The 9,065-nt window shown below is 50.9% G+C and overlaps 1 long non-coding RNA gene across 1 annotated transcript in view; it reads right to left on the bottom strand.

Moving 5' to 3' along the window:
* Positions 1-1,964: 1,964 nt before the first annotated feature.
* Positions 1,965-9,065, bottom strand: part of LOC116095632 — an 11,550-nt gene continuing 4,449 nt past the window's right edge. The window contains exons 2-4 of the long non-coding RNA XR_004120671.1: positions 4,930-5,053; positions 2,989-3,131; positions 1,965-2,661 (exon numbers count right to left, since the gene is read on the bottom strand). This is a non-coding gene — a long non-coding RNA (uncharacterized LOC116095632). The remainder of the gene's footprint in view (positions 2,662-2,988; positions 3,132-4,929; positions 5,054-9,065) is intronic.

The following is a 9,065-nucleotide window of genomic DNA, read 5'->3' as shown; positions in this document are numbered from 1 at the left end:
GCCCTGTGGCTGCTTTCTGCAGAGAAGAATTTAGAAGTACAGCCCCTCAAGACTAGAAAGATGGTTCAGCAGTTAAGAGCACTGGCTGCTCTTCCAGAGGACCCCGGGTTTCAATACCCAGTACCCACATGGCAGCTCACAACTGCCTGTAACTTTTTTTAAAGATTTATTTATTTATTTATTTATTTATTTATTTATTTATTTATTTATTTATTATAAGTACACCATAGCTGTCTTCAGACACCCCAGAAGAGGGCATCAGATCTCATTACAGATGGTTGTGAACCACCATGTGATTGCTGGGATTTGAACTCAAGACCTCTGGAAGAGAGGTCAGTGCTCTTAACTGCTGAGCCATCTCTCCAGCCCCCTTGTCTGTAACTTCTGTTCCAGGGGATCCAACACCCTTCACACAGACACACATGCAGACCAATCACCAATGTACATAAAATAAAAATTAATTAATTAAAACAAAGAAGTGCAGCCCAGAAGGCTTTGGGGGAACACACCACACTCAAACATACTCACACACTCAGATGCCTGCTTATACAAAGTTTCAAACATGCTTACACATACTCACACGCACACTCCCTACTCTCTCACACAGGGTAACACACCAGAATACAAACTCATACCCAATCACACACACAAACTACAGTCAAACATACTCACTCACATGTGCACACCCTCTCTCTCTCTCTCTCTCTCACACACACACACACACACACAGAAAGCAATCACTCACATACTCAGACTCTGTCTCCATCCGTAGAATGGGTTAGCACAGCATGACAAGCTCAGCTTCAGTCTCTCACACTCAGTGGTACCCAGCTCAGCTCAGGAAATGCCAAGCCCAAGCAGAGGTCTAGATTTCAAGTCATGGATTCAGGATCAGGACCCCTGCCTCTGTTGTTAAATCAAGGGACAAGGAAGCCAGGGGAGAATGCAACCACTGCTGGACATGAAGGGACACACCTTTAATCCTAATGCCCTCGGGAGGCAGAGGCAAGAGGATCTCGGTGAGCTTGAGACAGCATGGTCTACAGGGTGAGTTCCAAACTACACAGTTAGACTTAAAAGAGGAAAGGGGTCTAGGGACCAGGAGAAGGAAGGATGGATGGATGGAGGGGGGAAGGGGGGAAGCACAAGGTCATTTTAGTAGTTTATGTTGGCTGGAGTGGGTTCCCGGGCCTGTTTCCCTGGAGCCAGTGGTAGGGAGAGGAGCATGGGGTGAGGACATGGGCTGGGGAGATAGCTCAGTGGATAACATAACTTGCATGAGGACCTGAGTTCAGATCATAGAATTCTCTCAAAGGCAGGTGAGGCAGTAATCCCAGCATGCCTATGGTGAGATAGAAAATCCCCAAGAGCTCCTAGGCCTGCCAGCCTGGGGCTCTGCAGAGACTCTACACAAGAGTTATGCATCTGCATGCCCACACTCACACTTAAACACACACAAACACGATGTATGAAGAAAAGGAGCAGGAGGAGGAGGAAAGAAAAGGAAGAGAAGGAGGAGGAAGAGGAGGAGGAGGAAGAGGAAGAAGAAGGAAAAGGAGGAAGAGGAGGAAGAGTAAGAGAAGGAGGAGGAAGAAAAGGAAGAGAAGGAGGGGGAGAAGGAGGAAGAGGAGGAGGAGGAGGAGGAGGAGGAGGAAGCAGCAGCAGCGTGGCTGGAGAGATGGCTCAGTAGTTAAGGACACTGGCTGCTCTTGCAGGGGACCTAAGTTCAATTCCCAGCACCCACATGTCTTTTCACAACTGGAGTTACAGACCCCATTTCTGGCCTCCAGGGTCATCAGGCACTCACACTCAAGCAAAATACTCATAAACATAAAATAAAAATAAATAACAAAAATGTGAAAAGAATTGAGGACACTGTCAAGTCACAAAGAAACAAACGATGCTTCCTTCCCTCCCAGAGGGGAGCGACGGAGAGAATTTCTACAGACACCGGCACCACAGGGACTTCTCAAAGACTTTCTTGGCTTAATGTATGTTGGGAGATCTTTGGGGAATCGGTCCTATTAATCAGCTGTCTCTGTGTGCTGAGAGGGAGGGCTGGCGGAGACACTAACTCATTTACCAGAGCCTGGCTTCCCAATCTCAGAAATGAGTTTAGCAGAGGCCCCCCCCCCACCGGTCCCCCGCCCTGGGAGTATGCGAGAAGATGGGAAGAGCCCTTGTCCTCCTCAGACACGCCGGGTCCTGCGGGTCCTGCGTGTACTGGGCTCTCAGCTTCACTGACTCTCAATAGTCATGTGTCTTGGAATCTTCCAGAAGGCTGTGGGAACAGACTGCTGCCTCTGAGACTTGCCTCTTCCCAGTCTTCAGAGCTCTGACTCAGCTCCTTTGCTGCCTGGCAAGGGGTGGTGCGGGAGTCTGTTAGAGGTAGGGATGGGGTCTGGAGAGGGTGGGATACGTTGGGAGTGGGGGAGGGGTCTGTTGGGGGAAGGGGGTGGGGTCTGGTGTTGTAGGGGTGGAGTCTATTAAAGGTAGGAGTGGAATCTGTTGGAGGTAGGGGTGCGGTCTGGTGGGGTGGGATTTGATGGGGTAGGGGTGGGGCCTGAGAAGCTTCATTCTTCACAGGCTCCCAGAAGATGTTGAGAGGTTCCTTGTCTGTGGCCCACTCCTCAAGGTTCATAAATCGGCAGCGTTCTTCACCTGGAACAAAAGAGTGCAATGCTTTGGGAAGCAAAGTCAAACAGGCACTGGGGAGGGGGTTTAGTGCCTTCCATGAAAGTGGGGGACCTGAGCTCGGATACCCAGCACCAATGTTTAAAGTCAGGCATATCAGGGCACACCTGAAACTCCAACAGGGCGTTAGTGGAGACAGGCCAGTGAGCCCCAAGTTCGTAAGGAGAGACCTTGCCCCCTCCCCCCAAAAATAGAATGAAGAGTGGTTGAGGAGGACACCAGACAGCAACCTCTGGCCTCCACATTCATCATGCACCTGCACGCTGCCCCTTGCATGGTCTCCTAAACACATACACATGTGCATGCGCAGGGTCAGCGTTGCCGGTCCAAGAGAGCTCTACGGGACTCGGAGTTCCAGCCCCAGCGGCCATTCCGCAGCAATGATGCATCCATGGTGTCTCTGCTTTGTGGTGGTTGTTGGAGAGAGGGACAGACTCCTGAGGGGAAAGGAACAGAGCGAGGGCATAGGGTCTCGGGTGGGGTGGGGATATCTCTGGTGACGTACTTCATCTGTGGGAACGAGGCAGACTCTCTCCATCAGAATGGTTTTCACGCGCCTGGCTGGATTTGATGTTTGCTTTGTTTTGCTAGTTTACAGTGCTGGACTTATGATGAAGAAGAGGAAGAGGAGGAGAGGGGGATGGGATGGAGGTGTGTACAGCATGGACCCACTTCTGCACAATGGAGGTGCTTTTCGTACTTAAGAGCTGTGAGAACGACGTGAGCTAATCCACATACAGACGGTCGCCAAGACAGAGGGGAAGAAACACACACAGTTGCACATCTTCTTGCGGGTCTGTGCAATGCTTCCAGAACATTCCAGGAGATGGTCGTTTCCTGCTGTCTCTGTAAGAATCCTATCATTATGAGTTTTGGTCCCATCCTGCGTCCCCATTGTGGGAATGTTGGGATGTTCTGATGTCTCAGCACACATGCGTGACAAACCCCAGACACACGAACGATATGCCAAGGATGGCGCTAAACACCGCTACAGCTTTTCAGACTTTCCAAACTGTGCCTCAGCAAGCTGGTATCAATTTACTAAAAGTTTCCACGGATCCAGCCCCAATCGCATCATCTCCTCATGGCTGCCACTTTGATGGCTAAGCATGGCATCTTGTTGCTCTCATTTCTTTTTTCTTAGTTATTTGGTGAGACTGACGATTTTTCACACACTTGATGTCCCTGGGTATGTCTTTCATAAACTGCCAGTCTGTATTCTTGGCCCAGAACTTATCTATTATTGTTATTGATTTGCAAAAGCTCTTTATATAGCAAAGACATCAGCCCTCTAAAGCAGAGACCCTAATGGTATCTTCTCTGGCTTGTCGGGTTTTTAAAAAATGTTATTTTATTTCATTTGGTCTGTGTGTGTGTGTGTGTGTGTGTGTGTGTGTGTGTGTGTGTGGCATGCATGTAAGCCTGCACCCATAAGCATCTATGAAGAGGTTAGAGGAGGGTACCAATGACTTCTTCAGTGCTTCCTGCCATATTGCCTTGACCCAGGAATCTACTTGTCTCTGTCCTCCAATTCTGAGGTTACAAACACACACTGATAATTTCTTCCATGGGTGCTGGAGATTCAAACTCAGGACCTCATGTTTGCATAGCAAGCACTCTTACTCCTGGACTAGCTCCCTGGCTTCCCACTTTGTCTGCCTTATTTCTACTGGACTTTCTCTTTCTTGAGTTACTCTGTTCCTCTGAGATTCACTTGGTCACCAGGCAGGGGGCCCCCTTGTCATCATCCCTGCCCACACCACCAGCCCAGGCCCTCTCTCCAGCTTACAGCCTGGGGCACTTTCTTTGATTTGCTACATAATGAAAAGCCCTGGTTGGAAGTGGCTCATCAGGTTCTTCCAGAATTCCAAAATGACCCCAACCCAAAAGGCTCCTACCCCTGCTGGCAGGGGTCACAGGTCACAGGTCATCACGCCCCAGTGACCCCCAAATAGGGATGACTCCAGCCCCCTGGTGATAACAGTTGATGCCAGAGGACTGGTTTGGCTGCTGGTGGGAGTGTGGGTTACCACACAGGACTAGAAGACAGAGAACTCAGCTGAGTATACGTGGAGCCCACTGACTGCTAGCTGTCATGCCCTGCCTGGCCTGAGGCTCCCCTACTCTGAGGCTGCTGTGTTTTTTCCTTCAGAGATGAGCGCTGGGTGACTTCCCTTGAGGACCTGAAACCAAGATTGCCCTTAGCTCATAAGCTGTGAAGCCTGCCCCACTCACCGAGCTGTTCTCTGTGCTAAGCTTGTTTGATGACACCAGGAAACCGCTCTATGACCTCAGCAGCCTCCACACACCGGGAGTGAGAGCCCAGGAGCACACCACAAAGGACGGATGGATGGGAGAGCTGTTAAGAGAGAGCAGGAAGGGGGCTAGAGAGAGGACTCAGCATGTGAGCTGTGAAAAGCACTGGTTGCTCTTTCAAAAGACCTAAGTTCAGTTCCCAGAACCCACAAATGCAGCTTATAGCCGAATGGAATGTCCTTTTCTAGCCTCTGAGAGCAACACACACACACACACACACACTGACACACACACAGACACACACACAGAGACACACAGAGATACACACGGACACATACAGACACACACACAGACACAGACACACACACAGACACACTTTTTACAAGGAGAGAAGATAAACACAAAAAGCTCAATAAACCATGATGAGTTTAATTGCCATTGTCACCTACTTAGGTGAACTTCAGGTACAATTCATTCTAACCACACACAACCAGGTGTTCATCTAAAAGAACAGGTCACCCAGCCCCCCACCCCCCCACACACACACTTGTTTAATAGCTATTCATTTATTGCATTCCAGGTCCAGACACTCACACCAATGCACACATGTACATACATGTAGACAACATGTATATATGTGAACATGATGTACCTACTGCAAATACATTCCCCCCACCCCCCGACACACACACTATTTTTTCCTTCATGTGTATGAATGCTTGTCTCTGTCTCTATAACATGGGTGCAATACCCACAGAAGCCAGAGGAGGGCGTCATATCCCTGGAGCTAGAGTTGCAGCCAGGCATGAGCCTCCTAAGATGGGTGCTGGGAACCAAACTCAGGCCCTTTGCAAGAGAACACATACTCTTAACTGCTGAGCCATCTCTAGCCCCACAAGCCATTAAAGGTAAAAATAACTGAGCCCAGCTGCCTCCAGCATCCAAGCTCTGTGACCTCATGGATTCCACTTCACATCTCTGGGCCTTTATCTCTTCCTCTCCAGGGTAAGGCTACCGTTGCCCACTGCCTGCCTCCGTGTGAGGACCAAATGGTGTAGGCCCACTTCTCCCATGTCCATGGATGTGGCCCCTCCCGTCCCAACACCACCCCACCCCCTCCCGAAAGCCAGCAGGGTCTTGATGGAGAGAAGAGAAGTCTATTTCAGGCTTTTGGCCCTGGTTTCAGAACCTCGGCTTCAGCCTTGGTGGGGGCAGGGTGCAGGGAGCTGACAGCCACTGTGGTGGAAGGAGCCTCTGCCCAGGCACTTTTTGATCTGCACTAACTGCCGCTGTAGAAAATTAGATAGAATTCATTTTTGTGATGAAGGAATTAATGGGTATGGAGAGAATCGAGTTCGGGAGGAAGGCTTGAATCCAAGGAGGGGAATAAAGGCTTGAAATTCAAATGAAAAATTACGATATAAGCATAAAGGAACCCTATTTTACACCTGTAAGACCAAATGTATAAATATGAACCAACGGCTCCCTCTGGGAGCCAGGGATTGTGCTTCTAATTCACCTAGACAAATAAGGCATGCATCCCTTCCACCCACACATTCCAATGAAGGCTGGGCACCAGGCAGCCCCAGAGGCCCATGCTGGCTGCCTCCTTCCTCTGCTGGGCACCTGCCAGTCAGGTCAAAGCCCTTGTGCAAGCCGGAGTCTCCAGAAACTGCAAATGCCATGGACAAGGTCATCAGTCCCCAGGCTTCCTCTTAGCTCGAATTCCCTGGTCTTCAAGTCCCCCACTCCCGTCAGGCCTCCAAGGCATAAAATCCTGTCATCATCAGGATGCTTCAGCTAACTTCCTTCCTCCCTCCCTTCCTTCCTTCCTTCCTTCCTTCCTTCCCTTATTGGAGTGTCCACTCCAGGCCTCCTGATATTGAGTATCAGTGGAGGGGGAAAGGAAGCCACGGGTTTTTGGAATCAAGGAAGTCTAGGTGAAATCCTTTCCTGCTGTAACCTTGAGTCAGAACTTAGCCTATTCCTCACTGGAGAATGCCCAGGGCAGAAACAGTATGTCCAAAGGTCTGGGACAACTCCTAATTTTTCTCTTTTGCTTGGCTTTTGATTGAGCATCCTTTGTTCTGTACATCATATAGCCCAAGCGTAGAAGTAGAAATGGGCCCAAATACCCAAGTGCCAGGGGAATCAATAAGCAGGAGGCAGCATGCATTGAGTACCACCTGTAGGCCAGGTACCAGGTTCCACCTTTGTACCCAGCCCAGCCTCCAAACTCAGGTCTGGCAGGCTGTGTCCATCCTGGCTTCACCGTACACAGGTGGCCACATACCTTCCTGCTGCTCCACCTGGGATTCTAGCAGCAAAGAATATGGAAAGGCTCAAAGGCTCAGAGCAAAATCACTGACCCCTCGGCTGTTTCTTGAACCCAGATAGCCTGCCTGTGGGAGAGTCATTTGTTCACTCGGTGAGATTGCACTAGGCATCTACGACCACCGTTGGAAGACAGCAACCCATAGAAAAATGCCCTCCCTCTGACAGAGCTTCCAGGAGTTTCCAAGGCCTTTGCTCCGGCTGACAGGAGTGGAGAGACACCTCCCTCTCCAGTGAACCAATTTGGAAACAGGAAGAAGCAGGAACTCCAGAGGCCTAGGGAGCCCAATTCCATCAGCTCCCCCTTGGCGACTGGCCAATCTGAGGTGGGGAACAGGAAGTGTTTGATCTTTTCATTCCCGTTCTTGGGCTTCCTGGTGCCCCCTAAAAAGCCTAGGGGGCTGAGAGAAAGTTGTCCTGAGCTCTAGGCCTTCCCCGGCTCCAGCTCACAGCCCCAGGATGCGGGTCAGGCTCCAAGCTGGAGGCCAGACTACACTGGGCTCACTGCCCCCTTTGATTTGTTTAATGAAAACGCTTTGCAGACGCCATAGATGCTCGGGCTCTGATAAGGTAATTGTCCAAGGGCAAGGTCTACAGCCCACTAACACCCTGACTTGGGGCAGACTGAACTTGGGAGGGGGCTCTAAAGAGGTCAGAGCCAGCAGCCTGGTGCCATCTGACACTTGGTCTTTTGTCCCGGCTGCTGGGAGCCTAGAGAAGGCATTTGTCCACCAACACAGGCTATGCTCACAGGCTCTTGTACATGTATGCACACACATGCTCCTAGCCACACACAGTGAGCATGCACAGTCCCATACACAGTCACCCAATCTCACTCAGCCAGATTTGGGGGTGGGGGCTCCCACTCCTGGCAAGGCTCTTTCTCTCTTCAGGAGTCAAAGGGAAAGAGAGAAGAGAAAGGATGTTCCAGATCTTAGTGACAGCCTTGGCTGTGTCGCTTGAGGCCAAGGGGAAAGCAAAGGGCAGGTGGGGTTCATCTGGACAAGGAGGAAGAAGAGGCCAGCCATCTTTAATGTCAGGGACAGCTGGTGCCATCCTGTCAGTTCCTGGGTCCCTCTCCCGGCTTCATCCGCCCTTGCTCTTCATCTCTAGAACCTTAGCAGGTGCAGGCTCTGAGAACTGGCCTGAGGGAAAGGTGGATGAGGAAGAAGAAAGAGAAGGAAAGAGAGGCAATGGGAAGCAGAGAGAAGGAAAGAGGGAAGAGGGGGAAGTGGGGAGGGGAAAGAGGAGGGCGAGGAAGAGCTCTGAGAGCAGGAGAGGGGCCCTGTGGAGAGGAAGGAGGAGGCAGGGAGGAAGAGGAGGGGGAGAGGGAGGGGAAGAGGGGAAAGAGGGGGAAGAGGGGGAAGTGAGGAAAGGGGAAGAGAGGTGGTTAGGAAGCCAGTGGAGGAGCCCTTGAACCCTGCCCTGAGGCACCTGGCTCTCAGCCTGGAGAACAGCAATCTCTATGCAAATTAATATTATTTGTGGGGGAATACAATGTGAGATACAAGAACATTGTGCGTCTTTCTCCTTCCTTTCCTCCCTGGGCGGGCACTTCTCTAGATCACCCCACAATAGGCAGAGCCCCTCAAAGAGAGGGCATGGCTGCTTCCTGTCCCAGGAGCCCTTTCCAGCCCTACTCCAGAGTCTCATCTGGTGGCCTCAGGAACCTCAGAGGCTTTGTCCCAAGCTACTCTTTGTCTGTCCCCTTCCCACACCCACGCTCTGGTCTCCAACAGAGGCATTCCAGGTGGTAGCTCTGGTGCCCCTCAGCCCAGCCA

The sequence above is a fragment of the Mastomys coucha genome, unplaced genomic scaffold (assembly GCF_008632895.1).
Source record: "Mastomys coucha isolate ucsf_1 unplaced genomic scaffold, UCSF_Mcou_1 pScaffold18, whole genome shotgun sequence".
Classification (NCBI taxonomy): domain Eukaryota; kingdom Metazoa; phylum Chordata; class Mammalia; order Rodentia; family Muridae; genus Mastomys; species Mastomys coucha.
Note: the sequence above shows the minus strand (reverse complement) of the source record. Positions and strands in the feature narration are given on the sequence as shown.